Source organism: Sminthopsis crassicaudata, chromosome 1 (assembly GCF_048593235.1).
Source record: "Sminthopsis crassicaudata isolate SCR6 chromosome 1, ASM4859323v1, whole genome shotgun sequence".
Classification (NCBI taxonomy): domain Eukaryota; kingdom Metazoa; phylum Chordata; class Mammalia; order Dasyuromorphia; family Dasyuridae; genus Sminthopsis; species Sminthopsis crassicaudata.
Window position 1 is genome coordinate 225,968,257 of NC_133617.1, and position 18,070 is coordinate 225,986,326.

Genomic DNA, 18,070 nt, shown 5'->3' on the forward strand with positions numbered 1-18,070 from the left:
AGCCACTGGATCCAGAGGGCTTTAAAGGAGAAAATAACGATTGTGATTTTCTGCAGCCCACACTCACTTAAATGTTGTTCACCTCCACATCAAGGCATCATATCCCTGATGTCTTGAAACTTTTCAAGAAAGAAGGACAAATGACAGCTATAAAATTGTGAATTACAGAAAAAGTGCCAGCCTGTATTTATAGAAAATTTTCTCTTGCAGGAATTCCCTATACCAATGAAATTAAAAATTCATTCCCTATTCCTTACACTGAATAATCAAATTATTTTCATTTGGGGGCATGATAACAAAGAGTAGAGCTTTAGTGAAGCTGTTTTTTTTTTTAATAATAGAATTCTAATTTTTTCACACATTTCTCATTTATTCCTCATTCTCTTTTTAACAAAAATACATGCACCTTTAAATCCCTGGTATTAAGGAGGAATAACAGTGGGGCGAGACACAATAACAACTTGGAAATTCCTTATTCAGAGGAAAATCGGAGCAGCACAGCTGTGCTTCCCGAGTTCAGGAAGGCATCTGTTTCAAGTCACTAAATTTGCTTTGAATCTCTTGGAGGGTATACTCCCAATTAGTGACTCTAACTGTGAAATCTAATTCTATAAAATAATAGTATTTTCACCTTATGGTATGTCAGTGGGATATGCTATTATAATTTTGGACTGCTTCTCATTTTGTTAGATTGAAATGGTAACAAGTTGAAAAGTTTAAAAAGCCAATTTATGTATACAAAAATTCCAGTTAAAATATTTATCAATAAATAATAATCTGTTGTTCAATTGTGTCTGATTCTTTGTAGCTCCATTTGAAATTTTCTTGGCAGAGACACTGGAGTGGTTTGCCATTTCCTTCTCCAACTCATTTTATAGATAAGGAAACCGAGGTAAACAGGATGAAGGGGCTTGCCCAGGGTCACAGGGGTAGTGTCTGAGGAAGATGAGTCTTCAGGACTCCAGTCTTGGCACTTTATCTATACCACGTAGTTGTCCCCTAAGTATTTAGGGATTGGTAATTAGATCTTTTGATAAATTTTCATAAAGAAAATTGGATTTTTTGGGGAAAAAGACCTCTGCTTCATTATAGCCTTCTCATCTTTCAATGACCAAGTCAGATTCCATATCTTCTCTAACTAATATAACATTTACCATTTACACTTCTCATTTAACATGTAATTTTAAAAATTTTGATTATGCCTGCATATCTTGTTTCCCCAGATGTGATTGTAAGAGACTCCTTGAGCTAGGAACTGCATATTAAATTTCTTTGACATTTTTCACAGGATAGTGCACAAGGTATTGCCTAGACAATATGATAAATATAATCTCTTTCCCCCCTCCTCCCCCATTTTTCTTCTTCTTTATTTTTGCTGCCTTCTCATCTTTGCACTGAATGAGCCATTTAAGCCCCGGGACTTGGATCAAAATGCAAATGGCAGCACTAAACACAGGAGAGGCAGATCTGTGGGAGTTTATTGGCCAGAAAAGGGAGATCATGCTTGATCATCAGTCACGAAAGATGGCAGTCTCCAAAGAATTAAATTTGAGTTTCATACAAATGATGATAAAGAGTCATGTGTTAGATATGAAATAACTGCAACCTATAAAGCATGAGAAACTTTAAAGAAATAACAAAGTAAGGATGTCGGCTGAAAAGGTCATGTGATAAAAAGATATTTTGGTCTTATATTGAGATTGAGGAAGAGTTATTGATGGCTTTTTTGCATTTGCAATTCTATAGTGTCTAGAGAAAGCAAGCGAGGATGATACTTAACAGTTTATATGGACTTCCTATATTGAACCTATGGAAGGACATGGATAGGAGCACACGGGAAAGGCAGGAATGGATGGGCTACTATACTATAGTAACTATAGGAAGTAGCCACTTTGATGCAGTCACAGATCTATGAATATATTAGAACGAAGACCCACTATCAATATACTTAATGCACAGGAGCTATTGCTGTAGTTATCCCAGGTTTTATTGATTAAGAAGCTTGTAGAATTTTGACTTCAACTGTGTTTTTTAAGTAGATAACTACTTAAACTTCTGTCATTGACATTGCAAACCTCCAACAACATGATATTTTTAGTTGTTCATGTAAGATTTTCACTTAAAATAAGTGTTCTGCCAAAATGTTAAAAATTTAAATTGCTACCTCTGATTTTCCTCTTGTTTATCCATGGTATGATAGTCTTTCTGCCTTTATTTCCCAGAGGCCACAACTTTAAAATTATTATTATTATTATTTCTTTTTCTTTCTTAACAACTTGCATATTCTGTGACCAGGGAATCACCAAGTCCTCCTGGTTTGTTCCCTGATATGTCCTAGATTAATTTCTTTCTCTCTAATTTTCAGAGTTCCTATCCTCATCTACACCCATATCACATCCTATTTGAATTATTTACTTTCTTAGATGAGAGCCCATGTCTCTGGTATCCTATATTTTATTTTGTTCTGTACAAATTGCCAAGATAATAATCTCTAGATATTCTTTACACATCCTTTCCCACTTCTATCTTATGATTTTCATACCCACAGATGTAAATCATTATATGTATGAGTACACATATGCACATACTCAAATTTTTGCTTTCAAAATTAGTTAACAGGGTCCATGCCTTCTGTTTATTTTATGTCCTCATAGTCCCAGTAACAGTTCTAAGCTCTCAGTAGCCATTTCATTGATGTTTGTTATTTCAATAAGTGTGTTTTTTTGTTTGTTTTGTTATGTTTTGTTTTCTGCTTTGTGCTTCACTTTAAAAATTGGGATATTTTAGGTTGATGTAACACACTTTATTTTAGTTAGCTTCCCAGTAGTTCCATCAAGAAACAAAAAATATTGAGATAATTGTTAAAATGACCCACCATATTTATGGATGTTGATGTAACTATATTATGTCAGTGAATGGCTTTGTATATTTTATACACATACAGACATATAAATGTGCATGCATATATATTTGGCTTTTAAAAATATTAGTATTGCTTAATGTGCAACAAGATAATGATATTAACACACATATATTGTATCTAGGTTATACTGTAACACATGTAAAATGTATGGGATTGCCTGTCATCAAGGGGGGGAGTGAAGGGAGGGAGGGGATAATTTGGAAAAATGAATACAAGGGAAATATTATAAAAAATTTACTCATGCATATATACTGTTAAAAAAATTATAAATAAATAAAATTTAAAATAAAATAAAATATATTAGTATTGGATTATTAAATCCTTTTCCAGGAGAAATGCAAGAATCCTCATTCATCTTTGTTTTCTTTCCTTTCCAAATGCTTTGTAAATTACAGCTTGTCCCAATATAAAATTATACAGATGGGCAATTCTTCACATCACATTTCATTACATGCAGACATTGTACCTTTGTTCTCCGGAATTTTTTCCCTTTCTTGCCAAATATTGTCTTGTGCTAGTTCAATAAACTTAGGATCGAATGGAATAAAACTGGTAGACATCTTCATTTCCCTAAGGAGTTTTCATTTATCCTTTTGCATATACAATCATGCAGTGTCTGTTACTTTATTACTTTATAAGAATGTGTCATTATGATCCTTGTCATTATTATTGGGGAAGTAGCACAGGTGAATGCACAGAACGCTGAACATAGATTTCAAAGCTCAGGGTTCTAGTCTTTGCCCTTCTTTCTTTCCTTTTTGTACCTGGAGATTATTTCCTCCTTAGGAAAAAAGGGTAATTGTGACAAGATACTTTCTAGGAATATTGATTTCAATTCTACAAACAAATTATTAAGGATCTGATGCATTTATAATGAAACAACTAGGTGACTCAGTAGAGCACAAAGTTTAGAGTCAGAAAGACCTGAATTCAGATGTTCCCTAAGATACTATCTGGCAAAGATACTATACTGGGCAAATCATTAACTTCTTTTTGCTTTAAGCCACTGGAGAAAAATGACAGTTTTTGCCAAGAAATCTCCATTTACTATATTGTCATGGTAAACTCCAGAAAGTCCCAAAGAATCAAACACACCTGAAGAACTGAATAATAAAAAATTGTGTGTAAGTTTATGTGTGTGTGTGTATTTATATGTTTATATACATGCAAATACACACACTTACACATATAATAAATCATGTTAAGTCCTGGGCTACAAAAAATAAATATTGCCTTTAGCAAAGGACTTATAGTTCAGTAGGGAGGAAATCACCTGCTATATATAAACAGTATTTTACAGTACAGAGAGGACTAGAGGCAAAAAATATTTTAGGGAACCTTGAACCCTTCCTCTGTCACATATACTGACTGTGTGCTATCTGGCAATTCATTTAAACCTTTACTGCTATTGAGAGAGCTCTCAAGACTATAAATAAAGGAGAAGGTCCAGTGATACATTTGTAGAGGGAGCTTCCTCACTAGGAAAAGTCCCTAATTGAAATCATAGGGCCAATTTCCCCTCTCCACTCCTTATCCCATACAGTTGTAAAATAGTGCTATCTTTATTCCCAGGTGTTTAAGAGGAAAAATCTAAACCAAGAGAAATTAATTTTTGATTAAAATTATTTTCTTCTCCAAATTATTTTTATTTTGAATCAAAACCTTATGGGGTAAAATGTGGTTTATCATATGGTGAGAATTTAAAATACATATGTATTTGACTCCCTGTAGTTAATAGATTATAAACTTTGTCCATTATTTGAAAAGATTTCAAAAGAAAAATTATATTTAGACTGTTGTCTTTTGTTTTTGTTTTTTAGAAAAAAAAATGAAACTCTATCTGGATTTGAGTCAAATTTAGAATAGTTATGTTGCATTATTTTTAGTCTCTCAAAATATAAAAACTTCAAAATTTTAATGAAGAAATCCTATTATTGGTACCTTTCTCTCCTCTTCTGAATAGAAATTATACTTGTTCTACTTAGCTCACTGGGTTGTTGTGAATATAAAATTAAATAAGGGATATAAAGCATTTTTGATATAAGTTAAAATACTATACAAACTTCATCAATTATTATAACATTACTTCTATAATATATAGTTATAGGGTTCATATAGTACTTTAAGTTTTGCAAAGTTCTTTATATATGTTATATACTCACTTGATCTGTATTATTACCATTTTCCTTTGAGGAAACTGAGGCACAGATCAGTTAAGTGACTTTGCAAAATGCCACAGTCTCTTCTGCATACATATGCTCACACAATTATGATATATCCTTACTACTGCTTTTTCATTCATTTCATTTACATAAAATTGGATTGGCAGTCAACTATGAAACTGCTTATCAGAACTTAACAAAAAATGTTTTTCCCCCTACAGACTGAAAAATATTCAAAAGTCAGTGCCTAAAATAAATTCCAAATTTTCTTAAATTTCTTAATTTAATTCTTTAATTTAACTAAATTTCTTAAAACACTTGATTTTATGACTGACATATGAGTGAGTAAGAAAACATTTCTAAGTTGCAGTTTGGGTAGTGTTTACTAAAACAGAGCTTTTAAAATTTTTTCTACTTACAATTCCTTTTTACCCCAAAATTTTTACATGACCCCTGATATATAGGTATATAAGATAGATATACAAATCAAACATTTATTGCTACTAAACCATAATTTCATGACATACATGCAGTTACAAAAGTCAGGATATGTCACAAATACCAGTTTAAGAAGCTAGATCCTAGAAAAGGGAAAGCTAAGTGGTACAGTGGATAGAATTCCAGTTGGATTCATCTTCCTGAATTTTTAAATCTGGCCTCAGACACTTACTAGTTGTGTGACACTGGGCCTTGGTTTCCTCATGTATAAAATGAGATGGAGAAGGAAACAGCAAACCATTCTAGTATCTTTGGCAAGAAAACCCCAAAGTAGGTCAAGAAGAATTGGATAGGACTAAAAAGTGACTAAGCAACAACAACAAATGTACTTGAGAGGGAAATGAGAGATCTCAAATATTCCAACTGGTAGCTGACAAACCAATCCACGTTTCCATCCCGCACAAATGGTCATATAATCTCTATTAGAAGAATTACATTGAAGGATCATAGTATCGTAGTATAGACATGGAAGGAACCTTACAAGTCGCTTTACAGAAAAGTCATACTCAGGGTGCTTGTGACTTATCTGATCCCACACAGGTAATAGCAGAGTTAGGATTTGCATCCACATTCACCGACTTTAAATCTCACACCATTTTTATTGTTTCTCATAGATAGTAGGAACCACTATTTCTCAAGGCAACATGGTCCACCACAAACTATAACTGTCACATTTTGGTGGGGGAGCTTTTTGCTTCAAGTAGTTTGCCTTTGGTTCAAGCCTGCATTTATTTCTTTGTGCTATACATTCACTTCTAAAAGTTGCACAAGAACAAGTTAAATCTATCTTCTATGTGATAGCCTTTCAAACGCTTAGAGATAACGATCATGTTACTTACCAAGTCCTCTTCTCCAAGCTAATTCCCAATTCCTTCAAGCAAATCATCTGAAATTATTTGAGGCTCTTCCCCTTCCTGCTTATCATTTTTAGATTTCTCCCAATGTTAGAATATTCATCTATCCTTCCTAAAATGTAATAGCCAGAACTGTACACCATACTTCAAATTATTCTGACCAAAAGAGATAAAATAGAATGTCTTTAGCAATAAGATTTTATAAAGCCTCCTTATTTTTGGAAGTTTGCCTCTGAGAACAAATTAGATTTCTTGGCTATTGTATTGAACTCTTGACTCATAGTGACTTGCAGTCTACTAAAACTTCCCCAACTGGTCATATAAACTATTATTCACCTATGTTTCCCCATCTTCCAATCAATTAATAAAAGTTGATTTTTGAATCATAGAGAATAAGGAAAATCTAAGTTCAAATTCATGCTCAGATACTTCAGAAGTATGTGACCATGAACAAGGCACTTAACGTCTAGTCTACTTCAGTTTCCCCACTGTAATATTCTGTCATGTCTGACTCTTTGTGACCTTCCTTTGGCAAGGATGCAGGAGTGGTTTTCTGTTTCCTACACTAGCTCATTTTACGGATGAGGAAACTGAGACAGAGTTAAGTGATTTGTCTAGTGTCACATGGCTAATATGTGTTGGAAACCAGATTTGAACTCAATAAAATGAATCATTGTGACTTCAGGCCCAGCATTCTATCCATCTGACCCCCCTAGCTCCCCTCTATAAAATTGGAATCATTATAGCATATATTTCCAGGGTGGTTGTGAAAATTAGATGAAATAATATTTGTAAAGTGTTTATAATAATATCTGGCATGTAGCAAATTCTTAATAATTTATATTTCTAGGCATTTTTTCCTAGGAAGCAAACCAACTACACGGTATCAAAATATAAAAGTTACTTTTAATTTCATAAAATTGAAAATTAATGCAACTTCTATGAGAAGGGAAATGGTCAAGTTAGGGGGAGAATCTTTCTGTCTCTCATAAAGGTTCTGATAACCAAAATAGGCAGAGAATTAATTAAGTCTTAAGCCTCATGTTCAATAATTAAACTGGTCAAAGGATATCAACAAACAGTTCTCAAAAGAAGAATTTCAAATCATTATCAACCATATGAAAGAATGTCCCAAGTCACATATAAGAGAAATACACTTCAAAATAAGTATTGGAATTCAGCAAATTGGCAGATGTCATAAAAGATAGTGGGAATCAGTTTTGCAGGGATTATGGAATAATGGGCACACTGATGTACTGTTGATACAGCAGAGCACTAACTGAATCATCTTGAGAAACAATTTGGAATTATGTCAAAAATGTAACTAAATGTCCTATTCTTTGACCTGTGGATTCCACTGCATTCCATATGCTCCAAGGATATCAGTGAAGAAAGACTGAAATATTTGTAAAAAGGATTTTTGTGGTAACAGAGAACTGTTAGATGCTCATCATTGGTGGAATGGCTTAACAAACTGATTCCTCAATGAAATAATACTTTGCTATATAATTTCTTATAGTGTATACATGAGATGCATGGAATGATTTATATAAACTGAGCCAAAGTAAAGTTAGCAAGACCTGGAAAATGATGCACAATGACTACAATGACATAAAAAGAAATAACAAAATTGAAACTGAGTGCTTTAAAGTGATAAAGACAAATCTTAGTTCCTAAAAAGAAAAAATGAGAAGATAGTTTCTTTGCAAAGTGGACAGACTTTGATAATATATTTATTATTGCTGTTATTTTAGTCCTATCTGGCTCTTTTTTTTTACCTCATTTGGGATTTTTTAAGCAAAAAATTGGAATGACTACCATTCTTTTTATCACCTCATTTTACAGATGAAGAAACTGAGGCAAATAGGATTTAAGTTACTTGGCCAGGGTCACACAGCTATTACATTTTTGAAACCATATTTGAAACTCAGATCTCATATTCTACCATGCTAATTCCTTGATAACATGCCTACATCCATCTAATAATCCATTGTACACTCTGTCCTTAGTTATCTTCCATCTTCCTACTATGCTGGAGGACCTCTAACTAGGTGTTTCGCCTGCCACCCTTCTTCCCTGAATTTCTGACTGGTGAGACATATCTCTGAGTCCTAGCTTGACTTTGATTCTATTGTTCCTTCTGGTTTTTTTTCCTATCCTAATTGGTCATAATTTACTCATTCTTTAATTATTACTTTGGATAAATTTCACCCATAAATTTCCCTGGTACCCCTGCCAGTAGTAATTTTTCTTCCCTTCAATCTATCTGGGATGTCCCTTATTTTTCTTTCATATTCTATCAAATATCCTAATTATTTGTTTATATGTTTTATTTTTCCTGTTGTTGGACTGAAAACCCCTTGAAAACAGGTATCACAGATACCATGTAGGATCCACATACATAGTAGACACTTGATTGATATTTTCTAAATGAATCAGTGAGTTCATATTTTTTTCATTGCATATTGGATTCAGCACTTAGAATTATTTCTGGGCAATCAAAATATATAATTTTACAATTGTGTGTACTGTTCTTTAGAGAATGGCTTGTGACTAGTTGTTGCAGCAAATTATTTTAAAAGATATATTTATGTATATATGTATACATATATACAAACAAATACACATCTGTTTATGTGTATATGGAGATAGTAGAGAATAGTAGTTCCTGGCATACTACATAGTCCATGAGATCACAAACAATCAAACGTGATTTAACAACAAAGTATATATTTAGTATATAAAGTAGTTTTAGTATGTATATTTGGTATGTATAGATGCTATGATGTATATATTATATATTTTTCTGTGCATATGTAATACACACCCACAGTGCACTAGTACCATTTTATAATCATCTTTACCAAAATGAAATGAAATGGAAATGTGTTCCCAGTTTAACAATTAGATTTCTTTCGTGATAAATCCTGGAAAATAACCCTGGAAAATTTTGATGTGTTACCATAACTTGAGCATATTATACAAAGAATGAATCTGTAAGAAAAATTCTACAAAGTAATTGTTACTATTGTAGTATAAACACATATCCATAGCTATTTTAATAACTTTCAGTGAATCAATATTGCAATCTAATCATCACTCCATGTGTTTAATTGACTATGGGATGTTAACTATGCAGGTAGTAGCTGTTAGAAATTTCAAAATTATGTATTCCAGATGCATTCCCTGCACAATTACTCATGGAGTACATTAGGCATTAGGTAGAAATTATTTAAGGTAGTTAACATGATATTTATTGAGATAATGCTCTTCTTTACTATAATTTACAAACTAGGAGAGTTTAGAGACTATTAATTAAAGTACCTTAGAAGAAAGAGACTTTATCAGCTAGTTGATCCAGTGGAGAGAATGCTGTACATGGAATCAGGAAGATTTGTGTCAAATGCAGCCTCATAATATATTTACTAGTTGTGTGATACTTGGGCAAGTCACTTAACTTCTGACTGTCTCAGTTCCCTAAACTGTAAAATAAAGGTCATACTAGCACCTTCCTCCCCAAGGTTACTGTAAAGATCAAATGAAATGATATTTATAAAGCACTTAGCATGGTGCTTGGTACATAATAGGTACTTAATTTTTCTTACCTACATTATTTATTATTTTTTCCTGTTCTGGCAGCATTTTTCAAAATATTGCAATAGCAAAACAACTCAAAACTCTCATTTTTTTTACAGTTCTTAAAAGATTGATCATAATGCAATGCCAACAAAATGTGATATCCTCCCTTTATCTTTTATATAATTAGAACACTTGCATTCTATTTGAAATAATTAAATGACAAAGAGCAGTTTTTTGAAGGAAAAATAAAAGGTTACAAATATCCTTATATTTGACCTTCTGTTTCTTGTGTGTAGCCCATGAAAAGCTCTCAGAATTTTTTTCATCCAGTGCAGTAGAAAAAGTAACTGCTTTTCTTCAAAGGCTTTCTTTGCTACAAGAATAAATTTAATGAAATAAAGAAAAGAAAATGAATGAAAAATCAGGAAATTACCATAATGTAAACTTTTAAAATATCAACTTTTTAAAAGAAAGACATTCCAGTTTGAGAATGGGTTTTAGGTCTTACATTCTACTCAAGCTTTGTGATTTTAGAAAGGCTTATTCTTCTGTATAAATGAAGGAATTGGACTAAATCAGAGTTCTTCACCTAAGGTTCGTGCATAGAGTTCAGGGATTTCCATGACTTTAAATGAAAAAAAAAACTATTTTAATTTAAATATAATTGGTTTCCTATGTATTTTATCCTATTTTTTACTTTATCCTATGTATTTTACTTTATTCTTTTTTAAAATTCTGAGAAATGGTCCAAAGACATCACCAAATTGTCCATTGCATCCATGACACACAAAAAAATTCAGACACTTTTGTATTAGAGAATCCTCAAGGTCTCTCCCAACTTAACATTCTATCATTCCTGTCTAGTTCACATTTTGCATAACAGGAAACATAAATGTCATATCATAGAGAAAAACATCCATGTCACCACCTTACTGAATTGTAGATGACACATGAAAAAAGAGAATCATTGTGGTAGATAGCTACTAGACTCTCTTTGAGTGTCTATCCCATGCATTAGATATAGAGAGTGGAGTTTCACCTTTTTTAAAGCAAAAAGAAAAGACAGCTTCTTATAGACAGTCTTTGCACAAAGGTCAGTGAATTTTAGAGGAATTTTAGAGATCATGATTGATGTTTCAGAGAGGCCCAATTCTTTATAGTCTTCCCAGTGTTTTCAAGCCTTCTAAGGAGATTTCACTCACAGAATTCCCCTAGGAGTTCTCATAAATGTCTTTCTAGCACTAGTTCCATCCCATCCAAAATATAAGCAATACTTTTAATATAAAATAATTTTTTTCTTTTTTTGTGCTATAGATGTAAGATTCCTTTACAACCACTTGAAAAGAGAGGATTTTGGGAAAATAGTGGAGTAGGTCAGAAAATTACAAGATCTTCAGATTTCTCCCACAAACCAGACAAAAGTGTATCTCGGAGCAAATTCATAACAGCTAAAGACAATTAAGAGTGGGAACAGAACAGTTCTTTTCTTGGGGCAACTGGAGAAGACTGGAAGAAATAAGGACTTAATAAGAAAGGGGTTTGGTTCCTGTGAATTGTAAATACCTCCAGGCACTCCCAGGAAGGTGGATTTCTTGGTTTGCCATTCTAGACCAGAGGGGAGAACTGAAAAGGATGATAAGAGACCAAAGAACCATCCTCTGATCCCAGATCTCCCTGATCTCAGAACTAGAGGTAATTATGCTAACTGTCTGTTACAAAATGAGCAACCAAAAGAGAGGCAATATGGAAATAAGGGATACCAGGATTCATCTTCAGAGGATACTGAAATTTTAAAACTCCTCCCCTACCTCAAAGTATAATGTCAAATGTTCACCTGCCCAAAAATAATTCATAGAAGTTTTTTTAGAGATTTTAATTTAGAGGAAAACTTAAAAACTAAATATATAAATAAGAATAATCTAAGAAAAACAAGATTATGTGAAGAAAGTCAACCAAATAGAATAAGACATCCAGAATCTTAAGGAAGAAAATGACTATTTGAAAACTAGAATTGAGCAAATGGAAGCCAGGGAAGTTTTGAGAGACCATGAAATAATATATAAAGAATGAAAAAAAATGCAAAACATAAGAAAAACAACAGATCTGGAGAACAGATTGAGAAAATATAAGAATAATTAGACTACAAGAAATAAATAGAGGAAATTTTCCTGAAGTGTTAAAACAAGAGGAGAAAGTAGGAATAGAAAAAAAAAATCCATCGATAATTACTTGAGGAAATCTCAATAGAAACATCATAGCTAAATTCTGAACTCTCTCAGATCAAGAAGGAAATATTGCAAACAACAAGAACAATAAATAATTCAAATATTCTGGAGTCACAGAATCACACAAGATCTAACAATGGCTACATTAAAATACCACAGGTGTTGGAATACTATATATCAAAGAGCAAAAGACCTAGGATTATAGGTCTTTTGAAAATAGTCTACCCAGAAAAATTAAGCATAATCTTAAATGGGAAAAAAGGTTATTTAATAAATTGTTGGACTTTCAGGATTTTTTGCAAGAAAATGTGAACTTAAGAGAAAATTTCACATATAAGATCCAAGAAAAATATCAGATAACATTAATTTCAGGGGACTCAATAAGGACAAATTATTTATGCTTTATATGTGGAAATGTTAAACATATGTCTAAGATTGTCTTTGGTGAGTAATTCAAAAAAAAGAAGGAAAGGGGAGAAAAAGAAAAAGTTAAAAGTGCTAAGCAAAGAACAAAAGAAAATCTACAAGAAAGCAAAAAAAAAAAAAAAGATGAACAGTTTTGAATGCAATGAGTAGTATTTATTATATAGACTTTCCTCATTGGAAATTTATTGTTTCATATTTTGAATCATTTCTTATGTTCTGCTGTACACATGACAGTATTTTTTTCTTTTTCTGTTTTTTAATGTATTTGTATTTAAATTTTAAATAAAAACATACATATATTTTTAAAAAGAAAAAAAAATTAAACCACTTGAGAAAATGTTTGTTTTTAGCTTTTCTTTTTTTTCCTTCCTTTTAGGATATTAATTTTTGTTCAACATTGCTCCAAAAAGTAAATAGAAGAGTTTGCTTTAATTATAAGCAAAATGGATTTAAAAGTAGAGAAAAATGAAAGGCAGGAGAATTTGAGTGAACCCTTTAATTTTTTCAGGAGGTTCAAATGCTAGAGTGACCCAGAGAGAAAGTTTCAGAGATTGAAACTTTTAACTCTTTCCACTATATCATACTGTCATTGTCTCTAATGGATTTATTGTAGTACAGCATATGTCAAAGAATCTGGGTTGAAATTTTGCATTTGGTACTAGTAGAGTAAAAATGAGAGGCTTTAAACAAAATGAGTTGTGATATCCTTACACACATACATTCCACAGGAATATTTCTATTTAAAAAAAAAAAAAGAACAGTGACTTAAATATATCTCTAGTTTTTGATGTGTATAATTTTTATGGAGGATACACCAATCTATCAGTAGTCTCAGCGTGCTATTTCTGAAATGCAGTATTCAAAAGGCTATGTATTTCTTCTTAAATTACAAACCTGCCAAAATTTGAATAATTATATCTCTCTAGTATCTTCCTTATCTAGTCAGTCAAAGTTGAAATTTCCTTTATCTTTTTCTGCTTTGCAAATCCCATTCTAGTTTTTAACATTTATTTTTATAAGATTTTGAGTTCTGAATTTTTCTCCCTCCCCCCTTCCCAGGATGTCAAGTAATCTGATAAAGTTATACATGTGCAATCACATAAAACATATTTCCTTATTATTATATTGTGAAAGAAGAAACAGAAAAAAAGGAAAAAAACACACCAAAAAAATGAAAACAGTATTTTTGAACTGAACTCATTTACCATCAGTACTTTTCTTGTCACACATCTTTTGGAATTATCTTAGATCATTGTATTACTAAGAAGAACTAAGTCAAACATAGTTAATTGCTATTACTGTGTACAATGTCAAAGGTAGAATTTTCTGAAACAAATTAGTGAACTTTAAAAAAAAATAGTCTGCCAGGAATCATATAACCCAACCTCCTCATTTTGCATCTGAGGAAATTGAAACCCATTGATGCTGAGTAACTTGCCTATTGAATTGATCATTATCCTTTTCCTCCTTAAAAATCTAAAATTCTCTATCAAAGCAGATAAGTATTAAATGATGGTTTTGAAATAGATACACATATAAGGTAAAAAGAATGAAGAAAAGTACTTTGATGCTCCTGTCCTCTATCTTTAATTCTTATTTTTAACATTACCCCAATTTTGTTCTCAGATTGGATGATAATGTTTCTTACAGACCTACCAGGAATCTTTATCTTCTGTCCAATCTCTTTGAAGTGGTTGGGCCATCTTGGCAGCAAAAAGCTTTTCTAGCGGTTTGTTTCTACTTTTTAGCAGCCTTTCATTCCTTAGACATAAGCAGTCTGTTTGTTCTGGATGTTGTTATAGACCTAATGCTTACTTGTTCATTTTCCCCCTGAAAATAGAAATGACCAAATTCCAATTATGTAACACATGCCTAGGTCAGCAATGGGAACCTTTCTCATTCTTCAGTTTTTCTTTGTACCTTATTTCTTTTTTATGTTTTAAAATGATAATGAGGTAACCCCAAACTTATTTAAATGTTTTATTGGTATTTTATTTTTATATAAGCAGAATTCCCCTCACACTCTTTCCATGCAATGGAATGTAATTCCATTACATTCATGTAATGCAAAAATGTATTTAAACTATGTTGCACCTATAGTCCAACATCTTGTTTACCAAGAGGCATATTTCAATATATTTCTTCCAGAGACAAGATTGGGTTTTATGGTTTAATTATTGATTTTTATAGCATTGAGAATTCTATTGTCTATGATTATTTTCTTTGAGGTTATTATTGTTGTATATAATGTTCTTTTACTTTTGATTAGGTTTTCCTGCATAACTTTATTTAAATTTTCCCAAGGTTCTCTGAATTATTCTTATCCATCATGTTTTACACAATAATTTTCTATTAATTAATATACCTAGATTATTCAGCTGTTCATCAGTTAAGGATGATCTACCTTATTTCTAGTTTGTTTGTTTTGCCAACAAAGTATTGTTATTCGTTTTGGCATATATGGAGCCTTTCTTTCTGACTGGCATAATGGTATCACTGATTCAAAGGATATATATGGTATCATGATTTAATGTGCCTGTCTTCTCACAATTCCTCCATCATTTGCCATTTTGGTAATTTGTTTTCCTTGCCATTCTGAAAAATATGAGGTAAAAATTAATATTAATGACTTAAAATATTCTCTTATATGGTTGATTGTTCATAGTTATTTATTTCTTCTTTCAAGGATTGCTCATTCATATCATTTGGCTTCTTGTTTATTGGAGATTGGCCCCTATAACTTTTTATTTTCCTTAACTGGCATATATGAAAATGTCACTGCATTAATTTCCTTAATACTAATACTTTTTAATCAATCTGATGTCTTATCATTAAAATTAAATGTCATACAAATGAGAAACATAAAAGTATAACCATAGATTGATAATAGTTAATATTATATAACACTTTTAAATTTTACAAAATACTGTACATTTAAATTTTATTTTCCAAAAGCCATAAGCAAAACAACATAGGAATCATTGATGATATGAGGGAATCTAGATTTTTAAAAATTTGCTTTGTTAAAAGGATGTGTGCTTTATAATGTTTAGAGTTATTTTTTTATCTTTAAACTTTTTATTACTATCTGGTGGCAGTTGGGGTAAATACAAAAATCTTGTAATAAAAAGTTATGCTAGATTCTTAGGTCCTTTCAACAAAAGTACTAAGTTTCATGCTTTGAGGGAAACTCTCTACCATAATAAAAATATTTTTTAAATTTCTATCCTTCCTTTGCCCATCCTTGTAATGGATAAACAGTTGGGCCTGGAGTCAGGAAATCCAAAGCTCAAATATGGCCTCCAATACTTACTGGATGTGTGAACTTGGGTAATCTTCTTCGTCTCTGTTTCCTCATCTATAAAATGAACTGGAGAAGGAAATAGCAATATCTTTGCCAATAAAATTCTAAATGGGTCCACAAAGAATTGGATATGACTAAACAACAGAAATTCATGTATTCAGATCCTACCGCAGATATTTATCAGTGGGCAAATCACTTAATTTCCCTACCTCAGTTTCTTCATCTGTAAAATGAATCAAGTTGAATTCACGTATCTCTTAAGGCCCTTTCAGCTCTAAATCAGTGATCTTTTGAACTTCTGTTTTTATGTTTGATTTCCTTAGGAGGTTTCTTCTTTAATGTCTTCTCTGCATACACAGTTTTTGCCTTTATCTTTTAAAAATGTTAAATTGAACTTCAAGTTTTATTCCCATCTTTGTGATTTGGGGATGTCCTCAGAATATTTGCCTCACATAATTCAGAGAATATTATACCCTCATGAGGTGGATTGATGTTACATTGCATACACCTTATTGCCAAAGAGATAAAGTCTGGCTGAAGGGATTTGGAAAAAAAAATGAATGAGTGCAATTAAATGACTGCAGGGATTGATATATAGTATAGATTAAAGGAAATAAAATGTAATTCAGTGTAGCAGCATGAAAGGGATATAGTAAATGCAGGGAAATTAAAATATCAGAGAAGAAAACTTTAATGTTACACAGACTGATTCAAGTGGGAGTGATGTGATGAAATTAAGTGAGGAAAATTTCAAGCAAATAATGCTAATAAAAATCTTGTAATAAAAAGTTATGCTAGATTCTTAGGTCCTTTCAACAAAAGTACTAAGTTTCATGCTTTAAGGGAAACTCTCTACCATAATAAAAATATTTTTTAAATTTCTATCCTTCCTTTGCCCATCCTTCACTCCTAAAATATAACTAGGTGGCCCAGTGGATAGAATACTTGTCCTGGAGTGCAGAAGATCTGAGTTCAAATTTGGCCTCAGATGCTTATTAGCTATTAGGTTTGTCTACCTCAAGATCTGTTTTTTTTTTTTTCCAATTGTAAAATGGCACTGATAGTAGCACTTCTCTTCCATGGTTGATATGAGGATTAAATGATCATCATAGGCTGATATTTGTAAAGAGATTAACTAATAATTGTAAAATGATCCACCAATATTTGTAAAGTGATCAGCATAGTGCTTGGCACATGGTAGGTACTTAATAAATGCCTACTCTCTTTTCTCCTTCTTTTATTTCTTGTCTAATACTCTCATTCTGCAGCTAAACAGAGCCCTTCTTTTCTTGTGGTTCATGTAAGCAAAATGAAATATTTTTTATTACCAAGAGGATATCTAGCTCTGTGCATGCTTTTATATATCTTCCTTTTAACTTTTTTTGATTTGAGATATCTGCTAGTAGTCATCAGACCCATGCAAGATTTTTGGAAGACCCCAGATATCTAATTATCTTCTATGGCAAACCCTTATCATAAAAACTAGTTTGATATTTGTGACTCTGTGCTACTTGGAGTGTCAACCAAATTTCTTCATCAGATTAAATGAGAATTCTTCATCTTTAATTGGGTTCTTGGAGACCAATAGAGTACAAACTCTAGAAAGTTTTCTGAAGGTGAAAATAATTTAAGCATTGCCTGGAAACAGGCAATAGGTCTCCTTCCTGAGTTCAACACTAAGTAGGTTGGGAAAGGCTTTTCATCACCATTTGCTGGGTCATCAGACTATAAGTTCATTTCAGTCCCAGCCAATAGTGAAGGCCATTTGGTAGGGAGAAAGGAATTGTAATCTATAGGGACAGAAAAAAATATGAATTAAAGTTTGCAAAACATTTTTACATATCATTTTATTTAATCTTAACAGCAGCCCCATGAGATAGATACTGTTATCTCCATCTCAAGGTGGATAAACTGAGATAGGAAGGTTAAGTAATTTCCCCAGGGTCACATAGCTAATAAGTATTTTATGTAAGATAAGCACAGGAGCCTTTCTGACCCTAAGACCCTCACCCTATCCACTGTACTACCTAGCTTCCTCTAAGTAGGGAATACTTAAACTGATGAAATCAAGCAAGGTTATTTAAACTAAGCAGGCATTT

At 32.1% G+C, this 18,070-nt stretch overlaps 1 protein-coding gene across 6 annotated transcripts in view; it reads left to right on the forward strand.

The window, feature by feature from the left end:
- Window positions 1–18,070, forward strand: part of L3MBTL4 (L3MBTL histone methyl-lysine binding protein 4) — a 506,551-nt gene that overhangs the window by 316,673 nt on the left and 171,808 nt on the right. The window lies entirely within an intron of this gene.